General features: G+C 41.9%; 1 protein-coding gene across 8 annotated transcripts in view; it reads right to left on the bottom strand.

Annotated features, from left to right (window-relative positions):
* LOC109888042 (neurexin-1a) overlaps positions 1-13,882 on the bottom strand; it is a 790,431-nt gene that overhangs the window by 583,520 nt on the left and 193,029 nt on the right. The window lies entirely within an intron of this gene.

The raw sequence follows: 13,882 nt of genomic DNA, 5'->3' as shown, positions 1-13,882 counted from the left end.
CATACATCAAAACTGTTTTGAAGATGATCACAGAAAACAATAATGAGTCGATGAGAGCTCTTTGACAGGTCATCATTATAAAAGACGTTCAAAAGGAGAAACTTCTCTGTAATGTCAGTGGCTTAGGTTGGTTTTACGACACTAACCTCCTTATCATGTAAGTAGGCTGTCAATCAGAAGAAGAATGAGAGAGAATTAATGGCTTTAATACCCAAATACTCCTCCAATATACCTCTTAAGATCTGATCGAGCTGCGAGAGTGACTTTAAAAGTATTTCCGCCTCTTTCTAGCAGCTGAACTCAGTGAATGTCTGTCACAAAGAGCTCTATCTGGGGCTACACACTTCTTATATAAGGCAGGCGGACTGAAGGAGGCAGGAGGAGGGAAGGAGGCAGGAGGAGAGTAACAAGGAAATAGATAGATTTGAAAATGTTCCAGTAAAGTGTGATTTAAGGGAGAGGGGAGTTGTAAAGATATAGAGATATAGAGTTATGGAGACAAAGAGGTATAGAGGTATAGAACTGTAGGCATAGAGATTTAGAGGTATAACAATATAGAGGTATAGAGACCAAGAGGTATAGAGGTATAGCGATATAGCGATATAGAGATAAGGAGATATTGAGATATAGAGGCATAGAGATTTAGTGGTATAGACATATAGGCATAGATTTAGAGGTACCATGGTATAGAGGTATAGAAACAGAGGTATAATGATCTATGGAGATATAGAGGTAAAGAGGTATAGAAGAATAGAGGTATAGAGGTATACACATATAGAGGTATATAGTGGTATAGAGGTTTACAAGTATAAAGGTAAAGCGGTATAGATATATAGCTGTATAGAGGGTATATAGATAAAGAGATACAGAAGTATAGAAGAATAGAGGTATGAAGAAATAAAGATAGAGGTATAGATATATAGAGGTATAGATATATAGAGGTATGGAAGTATAGATATATAAAGATATAGAGGTGTAGACAAATAGGCATAGAGATTTAGAGACAGAGGTAAATAGACATAGTTATAGAGGTACAGCTATATAGAGATATAGAGCTAGAGTTAAAGAGGTATAGAGATAAAGAAACACAGAGGTATAGAAGTATAGAGATATAGAGGTATAGAGATACAGAGATATCGATGTACAGATGTATAGAGATATAGAGGTATAGAGGTATAAAGTTCTAGAGGCATAAAGATATAAAGACAGAGATATAGATGTGTATAGTTGGAGTCCGAAGTTTACATACGCCTTAGCCAAATATATTAAACTCAGCTTTTCACAATTCCTGACATTTAATCCTCAAAACATATCCCTGTCTAAGGTCAGTTAGGATCACACTTTATTCTAAGAATGTGAAATATCACAATAATGGTAGAGAGAATGATTTATTTCAGCTTGTATATCTTTCAACACAGTTTATGTACACTCAATTAGTATTTGGTAGCATCGCCTTTAAATTGTTTAACGTGGGTCAAGCGTTTCGGGTAGCCTTCCACAAGCTTCCCAAATAAGTTGGGTGAATTTTGTCCCATTCCTCCTGACAGAGCTGGTGTAACTGAGTCAGGTGTGTAGGCCTCCTTGCTTGCACACGCTTTTTCAGTTCTGCCCACACATTTTCTATAGGATTGAGGTCAGGGATTTGTGATGGCCACTCCAATACCTTGACTTTGTTGTCCTTAAGCCATTTTGCCACAACTTTGGAAGTACGCTTGGGGTCATTGTCCATTTGGTAGAAACATTTGCGACCAAGCTTTAACTTCCTGACTGATGTCTTGAGATGTTGCTTCAATATATCCACATAATTTTCCTGCCTCATGATGCCATATATTTTGTGAAGCGCACCAGCCCCTCCAAAGGCAAAGCCCCACCACAACATGATGCTACAACCCTCGTGTTTCACGGTTGGGATGGTGTTCTTCGGCTTGCAAACTTCACCCTATTTCCTCCAAATATAATGATGGTCATTATGGCCAAACAGTTCTATTTTGTTTCATCAGACCAGAGGACATTTCTCCAAAATGTATGATCTAGGTCCCCATGTGCAGTTGCAAACCGTAGTCTGGCTTTTTTTATGGAGGTTTTGGAGCAGTGGCTTCTTCCTTGCTGAGAGGCCTTTCAGGTTATGTCGATATAGGACTTGTTTTGCTGTGGATATAGATACTTTTGTACCCGTTTCCTCCAGCATCTTCACAAGGTAATTTGCTGTTGTTCTGGGATTGATTAGCATTTTCCTTACCAAAGTACGTTCATCTCTAGAAGACCGAGCACGTCTGCTTCCTGAGCGGTATGACGGCTGCGTGATCCCATGGTGTTTATACTTGCGTACTATTATTTGTACAGATGAACATGGTACAGTGCCTTGCGAAAGTATTCGGCCCCCTTGAACTTTGCGACCTTTTGCCACATTTCAGGCTTCAAACATAAAGATATAAAACTGTATTTTTTTGTGAAGAATCAACAACAAGTGGGACACAATCATGAAGTGGAACGACATTTATTGGATATTTCAAACTTTTTTAACAAATCAAAAACTGAAAAATTGGGCGTGCAAAATTATTCAGCCCCTTTACTTTCAGTGCAGCAAACTATAAATGCACCTGCACTGTGATAGTCTCAGAGGTCCGTTAAAAGCGCAGAGAGCATCATGAAGAACAAGGAACACACCAGGCAGGTCCGAGATACTGTTGTGAAGAAGTTTAAAGCCGGATTTGGATACAAAAAGATTTCCCAAGCTTTAAACATCCCAAGGAGCACTGTGCAAGCGATAATATTGAAATGGAAGGAGTATCAGACCACTGCAAATCTACCAAGACCTGGCCGTCCCTCTAAACTTTCAGCTCATACAAGGAGAAGACTGATCAGCGATGCAGCCAAGAGGCCCATGATCACTCTGGATGAACTGCAGAGATCTACAGCTGAGGTGGGAGACTCTGTCCATAGGACAACAATCAGTCGCATATTGCACAAATCTGGCCTTTATGGAAGAGTGGCAAGAAGAAAGACATTTCTTAAAGATACCCATAAAAAGTGTTGTTTAAAGTTTGCCACAAGCCACCTGGGAGACACACCAAACATGTGGAAGAAGGTGCTCTGGTCAGATGAAACCAAAATTGAACTTTTTGGCAACAATGCAAAAGGTTATGTTTGGCGTAAAAGCAACACAGCACATCACCTTGAACACACCATCCCCACTGTCAAACATGGTGGTGGCAGCATCATGGTTTGGGCCTGCTTTTCTTCAGCAGGGACAGGGAAGATGGTTAAAATTGATGGGATGATGGATGGAGCCAAATACAGGACCATTCTGGACGAAAACCTGATGGAGTCTGCAAAAGACCTGAGACTGGGACGGAGATTTGTCTTCCAACAAGACAATGATCCAAAACATAAAGCAAAATCTACAATGGTTCAAAAATAAACATATCCAGGTGTTAGAATGGCCAAGTCAAAGTCCAGACCTGAATCCAATCGAGAATCTGTGGAAAGAACTGAAAACTGCCGTTCACAAATGCTCTCCATCCAACCTCACTGAGCTCGAGCTGTTTTGCAAGGAGGAATGGGAAAACATTTCAGTCTCTCGATGTGCAAAACTGATAGAGACATACCCCAAGCGACAAAAGGTGGCGCTACAAAGTATTAAATTAAGGGGGCTGAATAATTTTGCACGCCCAATTTTTCAGTTTTTGATTTGTTAAAAAAGTTCGAAATATCCAATAAATGTCGTTCCACTTCATAATTGTGTCCCACTTGTTGTTGATTCTTCACAAAAAAATACAGTTTTATATCTTTATGTTTGAAGCCTGAAATGTGGCAAAAGGTCGCAAAGTTCAAGGGGGCCGAATACTTTCGCAAGGCACTGTACATTCAGGCATTTGGAAATTACTCCCAAGGATGAACCAGACTTGTGGAGGTCTACAATTATTTTTCTAATTTCTTGGCTTATTTCTTTTGATTTTCCCATGATGTCAAGCAAAGAGGCACTGAGTTTGAAGGTAGGCCTTGAAATACATCCACAGGTCAAATTATGTCAATTAGCCTATTAGAAGCTTCTAAAGCCAGCTGTTTATAGGCACGGTCAACTTAGTGTATGTAGACTTCTGACCCACTGGAATTGTGATACGGTGAATTGTAAGTGAAATAATCTGTCTGTAATCAATTGTTGGAAAAATTACTTGTGTCATGCACAAAGTAGATGTCCTAACTGACTTGACAAAACTATAGTTTGTTAACTTCTTATGGTATAGGGGATGCTTGCGTCCCACTTGGCCAAAAACCAGGGAAAATGCAGCGCCTCAAATTCAAATAAAATGATATATATTTTATATATATTATATATAAAAATCAAACTTTCATTAAGATACTAAATTAAAGCTACACTAGATTGAAGCTACACTAAATTAAAGCTACACTAGATAGAAGCTACACTAAATTAAAGCTACACTAGATTGAAGCTACACTAGATTAAAGCTACACTAGATTAAAGCTACACTCGTTGTGAATCCAGCCAACATGTCAGATTTTAAAAAGGCTTTTCGGCGAAAGAATAAGAAGCTATTATCTGATGATAGCACAACAGTAAACAAAGAGGTTAGCATATTTAAACCCTGAAGGCGCTACACAAAATGCAGAAATAAAATATAAAACATGCCTTACCTTTGACGAGCTTCTTTTGTTGGCACTCCAATATTTCCCATAAACATCACAATTGGTCCTTTTGTTCGATTAATTCCGTCCATATATATCCAAAATGTCAATTTATTGATCAAGAAAAAAACAGCTTCTAAATTGCGCAATGTCACTACAAAATATTTCAAAAGTTGCCTGTAAACTTTGCCAAAACATTTCAAACTACTTTTGTAATACAACTTTAGGTATTTTTAAACGTTAATAATCGATCAAATTGAAGACGGGTATATCTGTGTTCAATACAGGAAGACAACAAACCAAGCTACTTTTCAAGTCTTGCGCAACTCTCAACAGTGTTGTTACGCAGTTCCTAGATGGCCTTACTTCTTCATTGCACAAAGGAATAACCTCAACCAAATTCAAAAGACAGGGGACATCCAGTGGAAGCCGTAGGAACTGAAAACAAGTTCCTAAGAAATATTGTTTACCAATTTACCAAAGTACCCACTGAACAGACAGAGACCTAAAAAAACAACATTCTGAACGATTTGTCCTCGGGGTTTTGCTTGCTACATAAGTTCTGTTATACTCACAGACATGATTCAAACAGAGTGTTTTCCATCCAGATCTACTAGTAATATGCATATCTTATATTCTTGGCATGAGTAGCAGGAAGTTGAAATTGGGCACGCTATTTATCCAAAAGTGAAAATGCTGCCCCCTCCCCTATACCTTAAGAAGTTAAAAAGAAATATGTGGAGTGGTTGAAAAACGAGTTTAAATGACTGCAGCATAAGTGTATGTAAACTTTTGACTTCCACTAAATATATATATACTGGCCAAGCATGTCTCCAGACCTAAACACTGTTGAGCATCTGTGGGGAAGCCTCAAACGGAAGGTGGAGGAGTGCAAGTTCTCTAACATCCACCAGCTCCGTGATGTCATCATGGAGGAGTGGAAGAGGACACCAGTGGCAACCTGCGAAGCTCTGGTGAACTCCATGCCCAATAGGGTTAAGGCAGTGCTGGAAAATGATGGTGGCCACACAAAATATTGACACTTTGGGCCAAATTTGGACATTTTCACTTAGGGGTGTACTCACTTTTGTTGCCAGCGGTTTAGACATTAATGGCTGTGTGTTGAGTTATTTTGAGGGGACAGCAAATTTGCACTGTTATACAAGCTGTACACTCACTACTTTACATTGTAGCAAAGTGTCATTTCTTCAGTGTTGTCACATGAAAATATATACTCAAATATTTACAAAAATGTGAGGGGTGTACTGTCGTGGAAGAATCAGAATTTGTTGGTAACATATGTAAGATGTTTTATATTCATCAAATGTGTGTAAGTTACTTCTCATCAGAATGGTATTTTTGTATAATACTGTGACGGGGTTGCAGTTATCTGTTCTATGTCAAGACTAAGTTGCATGGGCTGCAGAGAGGGGAGAGGTCAAAGTGTCATCATGTGTAAACATGTCTTTTGCTCCACTATGTGTGTATCAGTCACTCCCTATTTTTCGCATCGGGGAAAAGGAGGATGGCAGTGTCTGGAATCATTCTCATGCTCCCTTTTATCTTAACCTATAGCCTCATTCTCCTCTCCGTGAGTTTGTCCAGGATTGGTTGTATTTAGAATTGGTTGTATCTAAATGACAATTTGATATATGCCTGTTGATATGGAGGATTGGTTTATGGTTCTGGGGTTTGAGTAAGGAGACAAAGCTGAACAATTTATTATGTCTATGCTGTCTGACTATGTGGGTACTTTGCTATTAAAGGATCGCAGTTGCAATGCAGGAGGGGCTCTCAGAGAATTCACTGAGAGACACTGAATTACCTGAGAGTCACAGGATTGTGATAGAGCTGATATATTTAAAGATGGACTTTGATAACTAACTATGACTTGTGTGTGGTTTGCTCCTATGATTTGGTAAATAGAGGACATTTCCACGACAGTACTCACTTTTGTGATATACTGTATTTTTTTTAAAATTATTTTTATTTTTTTCACCTTTATTTAACCAGGTAGGCTAGTTGAGAACAAGTTCTCATTTGCAACTGCGATCTGGCCAAGATAAAGCATAGCAGTGTGAACAGACAACACAGAGTTACACATGGAGTAAACAATTAACAAGTCAATAACACAGTAGAAAAAAAAGGGGGAGTCAATATACAATGTGTGCAAAAGGCATGAGGAGGTAGGCGAATGATTACAATTTTGCAGATTAACACTGGAGTGATAAATGATCAGATGGTCATGTACAGGTAGAGATATTGGTGTGCAAAGGAGCAGAAAAGTAAATAAATAAAAACAGTATGGGGATGAGTTAGGTGAAAATGGGTGGGCTATTTACCAAAAGTACAGCTGCAGCGATCGGTTAGCTGCTCAGATAGCTGATGTTTGAAGTTGGTGAGGGAGATAAAAGTCTCCAACTTCAGCGATTTTTGCAATTCGTTCCAGTCACAGGCAGCAGAGTACTGGAACGAAAGGCGGCCAAATGAGGTGTTGGCTTTAGGGATGATCAGTGAGATACACCTGCTGGAGCGCGTGCTACGGATGGGTGTTGCTATCGTGACCAGTGAACTGAGATAAGGCGGAGCTTTACCTAGCATGGACTTGTAGATGACCTGGAGCCAGTGGGTCTGGCGACGGATATGTAGCGAGGGCCAGCCGACTAGAGCATACAAGTCGCAGTGGTGGGTGGTATAAGGTGCTTTAGTGACAAAACGGATGGCACTGTGATAGACTGCATCCAGTTTGCTGAGTAGAGTGTTGGAAGCCATTTTGTAGATGACATCGCCGAAGTCGAGGATCGGTAGGATAGTCAGTTTTACTAGGGTAAGCTTGGCGGCGTGAGTGAAGGAGGCTTTGTTGCGGAATAGAAAGCCGACTCTTGATTTGATTTTCGATTGGAGATGTTTGATATGAGTCTGGAAGGAGAGTTTGCAGTCTAGCCAGACACGTAGGTACTTATAGATGTCCACATATTCAAGGTCGGAACCATCCAGGCTGGTGATGCTGGTCTGGCATGCGGGTGCAGGCAGCGATTGGTTGAAAAGCATGCATTTGGTTTTACTAGCGTTTAAGAGCAGTTGGAGGCCACGGAAGGAGTGTTGTATGGCATTGAAGCTCGTTTGGAGGTTAGATAGCACAGTGTCCAATGACGGGCCGAAAGTATATAGAATGGTGTCGTCTGCGTAGAGGTGGATCAGGTAATCGCCCGCAGCAAGAGCAACATCATTGATATATACAGAGAAAAGAGTCGGCCCGAGAATTGAACCCTGTGGCACCCCCATAGAGACTGCCAGAGGACCGGACAGCATGCCCTCCGATTTGACACACTGAACTCTGTCTGCAAAGTAATTGGTGAACCAGGCAAGGCAGTCATCCGAAAAACCGAGGCTACTGAGTCTGCCGATAAGAATATGGTGATTGACAGAGTCGAAAGCATTGGCAAGGTCGATGAAGACGGCTGCACAGTACTGTCTTTTATCGATGGCGGTTATGATATCGTTTAGTACCTTGAGTGTGGCTGAGGTGCACCCGTGACCGGCTCGGAAACCAGATTGCACAGCGGAGAAGGTACGGTGGGATTCGAGATGGTCAGTGACCTGTTTGTTGACTTGGCTTTCGAAGACCTTAGATAGGCAGGGCAGGATGGATATAGGTCTGTAACAGTTTGGGTCCAGGGTGTCTCCCCCTTTGAAGAGGGGGATGACTGCGGCAGCTTTCCAGTCCTTGGGGATCTCAGACGATATGAAAGAGAGGTTGAACAGGCTGGTAATAGGGGTTGCGACAATGGCGGCGGATAGTTTCAGAAATAGAGGGTCCAGATTGTCAAGCCCAGCTGATTTGTACGGGTCCAGATTTTGCAGCTCTTTCAGAACATCTGCTATCTGGATTTGGGTAAAGGAGAACCTGGAGAGGCTTGGGCGGGGAGCTGCGGGGGGGGCGGAGCTGTTGGCCGAGGTTGGAGTAGCCAGGCGGAAGGCATGGCCAGCCATTGAGAAATGCTTATTGAAGTTTTCGATAATCATGGATTTATCGGTGGTGACCGTGTTACCTAGCCTCAGTGCAGTGGGCAGCTGGGAGGAGGTGCTCTTGATCTCCATGGACTTCACAGTGTCCCAGAACTTTTTGGAGTTGGAGCTACAGGATATATATATGTATATATGTATGTATGTATATATATACACACTGCTCAAAAAAGTAAAGAGAACACTTAAACACCACAATGTAACTCCAAGTCAATCACACTTCTGTGAAATCAAACTGTCCACGTAGGAAGCAACACTGATTGACAATAAATTTCACATGCTGTTGTGCAAATGGAATAGACAACAGGTGGAAATTATAGGCAATTAGCAAGACACCCCCAATAAAGGAGTGGTTCTGCAGGTGGGGACCACAGACCACTTCTCAGTTCCTATGCTTCCTGGCTGATGTTTTGGTCACTTTTGAATGCTGGCGGTGCTTTCACTCTAGTGGTAGCATGAGATGGAGTCTACAACCCACACATGTGGCTCAGGTAGTGCAGCACATCAATGCGAGCTGTGGCAAGATGGTTTGCTGTGTCTGTCAGCGTAGTGTCCAGAGCATGGAGGTGCTACCAGGAGACAGGCCAGTACATCAGGAGACGTGGAGGCGGCCATAGGAGGGCAACAACCCAGCAGCAGGACCGCTACCTCCGCCTTTGTGCAAGGAGGAGCAGGAGGAGCACTGCCAGAGCCCTGAAAAATGACCTCCAGCAGGCCACAAATGTGCATGTGTCTGCTCAAACGGTCAGAAACAGACTCCATGAGGGTGGTATGAGGGCCCGACATCCACAGGTGGGGGTTGTGCTTACAGCCCAACACCGTGCAGGACGTTTTTCATTTGCCAGAGAACACCAAGATTGGCGCTTCACAGATGAAAACAGGTTCACACTGAGCACATGTGACAGACGTGACAGTCTGGAGACGCCGTGGAGAATGTTCTGCTGCCTGCAACATCCTCCAGCATGACCGGTTTGGCAGTGGGTCAGTCATGGAGTGGGGTGGCATTTCTTTGGGGGGCCGCACAGCACTCCATGTGCCAGAGATAGCCTGACTGCCATTAGGTACCGAGATGAGATCCCCAGACCCCTTGTGAGACCATATGCTATGCGGTTTGCCCTGGGTTCCTCCTAATGCACGACAATGTGGCTGGAGTGTGTCAGCAGTTCCTGCAAGAGGAAGGCATTGATGATATGTACTGGCCCGCCCGTTCCCCAGACCTGAATCCAATTGAGCACATCTGGGACATCATGTCTCGCTCCATCCACCAAAGCCACGTTGCACCACAGACTGTCCAGGAGTTGGCGGATGCTTTAGTCCAGGTCTGGGAGGAGATCCCTCAGGAGACCATCCGCCACCTCATCAGGAGCATGCCCAGGCGTTGTAGGGAGGTCATACAGGCAAGTGGAGGCCACACACACTACTGAGCCTCATTTTTACTTGTTTTAAGGACATTGGATCAAAGTTGGATCAGCCTGGTTTTCCACTTTAATTTTGAGTGTGACTCCAAATCCAGACCTCCATGGGTTGATAAATTTGATTTCCATTGATCATTTTTGTGTGATTTTGTTGTCAGCACATTCAACTATGTAAAGAATAAGTATTTAATAAGAATATTTCATTCATTCAGATCTAGGATGTATTATTTTAGTGTTCCCTTAATTTTTTGGAGCAGTATATAGAAGTATTGTATAGAGGTATAGAGGTATACACAGAGAGGTATACATGTATACACACATAGAGGTATGGAGATATAGAGGTACAGAGATATAGAGGTATACACATATTGAGGTGTGGAGTTACGGAGATATAAAGATGAGAGGTGTAGAGGTATAGAGGTATAGAAATATAAAGGAAGGACGAGAGAGGGGGAACGAGAAGGGGAAGTGTAGATGTTTGACAAAGGAAGAGAAAGAGAGAGATATAGGGGTACATAGGTATAGAGGAATATACATACAGAAGTGTAGGGATATAAATATACAGAGGTATATAGGTATAGAGATATAGAGGTATAGAGGTATAGATATAGAGGTATACATGTTTAGAGGTATACAGGAATAGTTATAGAGATTTAGAGGTAAAGATGAATAGATACAGTTATAGCAATATAGAGGTAAAGAGATATAGATATATAGAGGTAAAGAGGTAAAGAGGTATAGAGATAGAGATATAGAGGTAAATAGATAGAGATATAGAGGTCAAGAGGTATAGAGGTATACACTTATAGAGGTTTTGAGGTATACACATATAGAGGGGTAGAGGTATACATGTATAGAGGTATAGAGATATAGAGGTATACACATATAGAGGTATAGAGATATAAAGATATTAAGGTATAGATGTATAGAGATTTAGATGAAGAGGGGGAGAGAGAAGGGGAAGGGTAGATGTCTGACAGAGGAAGAGGGAGATATAGAGGTATAGATGTATAGAGGTATAGAGACAGAGGTATAGAGGTATAGAGATATAAAGATTTAGAGGGATAGAGGGAAGAAAATATGTCTGACAGAGGAAGAGGGAGATATAGAGGTATAGATGTATAGAGGTATAGAGACAGAGGTAAAGAGGTATAGAGATATAAAGATTTAGAGGGATAGAGGGAAGAAAATATGTCTGACAGAGGAAGATGGGGAGAGAGAAGAGGAAGGGTAGATGTCTGACAGAGGAAGAGGGGGAGAGAGAAGAGGAAGGGTAGATGTCTGACAGAGGAAGAGGGAGATATAGAGGTATACACATATAGAGGTATAGAGATATAAAGATATAGAGGTATAGATGTATAGAGATTTAGATGAAGAGGGGGAGAGAGAAGAGGAAGGGTAGATGTCTGACAGAGGAAGAGGGGGAGAGAGAAGGGGAAGGGTAGATGTCTGACAGAGGAAGAGGGAGATATAGAGGTATAGATGTATAGAGGTATAGAGACAGAGGTAAAGAGGTATAGAGATATAAAGATTTAGAGGGATAGAGGGAAGAAAATATGTCTGACAGAGGAAGAGGGGAGAGAGAAGGGGAAGGGTAGATGTCTGACAGAGGAAGAGGGAGATATAGAGGTATAGATGTATAGAGGTATAGAGACAGAGGTAAAGAGGTATAGAGATATAAAGATTTAGAGGGAAAGAGGGAAGAAAATATGTCTGACAGAGGAAGAGGGGGAGAGAGAAGAGGAAGGGTAGATGTCTGACAGAGGAAGAGGGAGATATAGAGGTATAGATGTATAGAGGTATAGAGACAGAGGTATAGAGGTATAGAGATATAAAGATTTAGAGGGATAGAGGGAAGAAAATATGTCTGACAGAGGAAGAGGGGGAGAGAGAAGAGGAAGGGTAGATGTCTGACAGAGGAAGAGGGGGAGAGAGAAGAGGAAGGGTAGATGTCTGACAGAGGAAGAGGGGGAGAGAGAAGGGGAAGGGTAGATGTCTGACAGAGGAAGAGGGGGAGAGAGAAGGGGAAGGGTAGATGTCTGACAGAGGAAGAGGGGGAGAGAGAAGGGGAAGGGTAGATGTCTGACAGAGGAAGAGGGGGAGAGAGAAGAGGAAGGGTAGATGTCTGACAGAGGAAGAGGGAGAGAGAGGTGATTCCCTGCCAAACATGCCCCGCTAGACACAAATAGGACAAAACAATCAACAAAACGGCTCACAACTCCTGCAGCTCTGTCGCACATTTGATCTGTAGTAGTCAATGGTAGGTACACCTACAGCTCATCCCTTTGGCATTAGTACAGTAGATTACTTTATCACTGACCTCAACCCAGAGAATCTCAGAGCGTTCACAGTCAGCCCACTGGCACCCCTATCAGATCACAGTCTACTTGAACAGAGCAATACTCAATCATGAGGCATCAAAGCCAAAGGAATTGCACAATATTAAGAAATGCTATAGATGGAAGGAAAGTAGTGTAGAAACCTACCCACCCAAAATTTGGCAACAACAAAATCAGCCATTCTGAACAACTTCCTGGACAAAACGTTTCACTGTAATTGTGAATGTGTAAACTTTGCAGTAGAAAACAAAAACAGTGTATTTGACCTCTCAGCTTCAGTATCAAATCTAAACATTTCAAGTAGACAACCTAAGAAAATGAACAACAATGACAATTGGTTTGATGAAGAATGCAAAAACCTAAGAAAGAAAATGACAGACCTATCCAACCAAAAACGCAGAGACTCAGAAACCCTGAGCCTATGCCTACGGAATAAGAAGCAACAGCACATCAGAAATCAGCTCAATGTAATTGAAGAATCCATCAAATCATCCCAAAAAATGTGGGACCATCATCATAGAAATACAAGAGAAAGGCCTTAAAGTATTATTTCTGCCCAGGTCACAATTTAGATTTTGTCCTATGTGCAAAGCTTTAGACTGATCTAACAAACCATCGCATTTCTGTACAAAATGTTGTATTGAGACTGCCCAAATGTCCCTGAGTGGTTTATTAAAAACATTGTCAAGTTCATAACTGCACTCTCCTCAAGCAACAGCATGGTATTATTTCTCTGTAATAGCTACTGTAAATTGGACAGTGCAGTTAGATTTACAAGAATTTAAGCTTTCTGCCAATATCAGTAATGCCTATGTCCTGGGAAATGTTCTTGTTACTTACAACCTCATGCTAATTGCATTAGCCTACGTTAGCTCAACCGTCCCGCGGGGGGGACACCGATCCTGTAGAGGTTTTAAACATCCTGTGGGTATGTCCCAAACTGTTGCTAGCTTCCCTATACTATGCATGACATTCCTAAACATAGGTGGATGTAAGAGAAAAGAGCAAAGTCATCTCTCTTCTAAATGAGGATGACTCAAACATGCCCCCGATACAAGCTACATCGCTAATTCTCATGTACAGGGCTATTGTTCCCCTATGCCAAATCAGCACATAGCTACAAAGAGCAACAAACTGAAAACACCAAGTATTTAGTTAACAATGTGACCCAATCGGTATTCTGACAAGGAGTCAAGCATTCCTTTGAGCATGTCGAGTTCCGGATCACAGGGAATTAGTCAACAATCGAAACCTGGAATCAATACATTTCATAGCATAGCAGGCTATTCAGAAACAACAGCCCTAATCAACGAGCTACTGGCTGGTGTCTCGGTTCCAAATGCTAATGCTGATGACTTGTCTGGTGCTGAGGGATGAGGACTCCAATACGTAAGTGCCTTTGTTAATGTGACTGTCTGCCTCGCCATCCTGCTTCATCAACAATTCAAGTGATGT

This window comes from Oncorhynchus kisutch, linkage group LG11 (assembly GCF_002021735.2).
Source record: "Oncorhynchus kisutch isolate 150728-3 linkage group LG11, Okis_V2, whole genome shotgun sequence".
NCBI lineage: Eukaryota > Metazoa > Chordata > Actinopteri > Salmoniformes > Salmonidae > Oncorhynchus > Oncorhynchus kisutch.
Note: the sequence above shows the minus strand (reverse complement) of the source record. Positions and strands in the feature narration are given on the sequence as shown.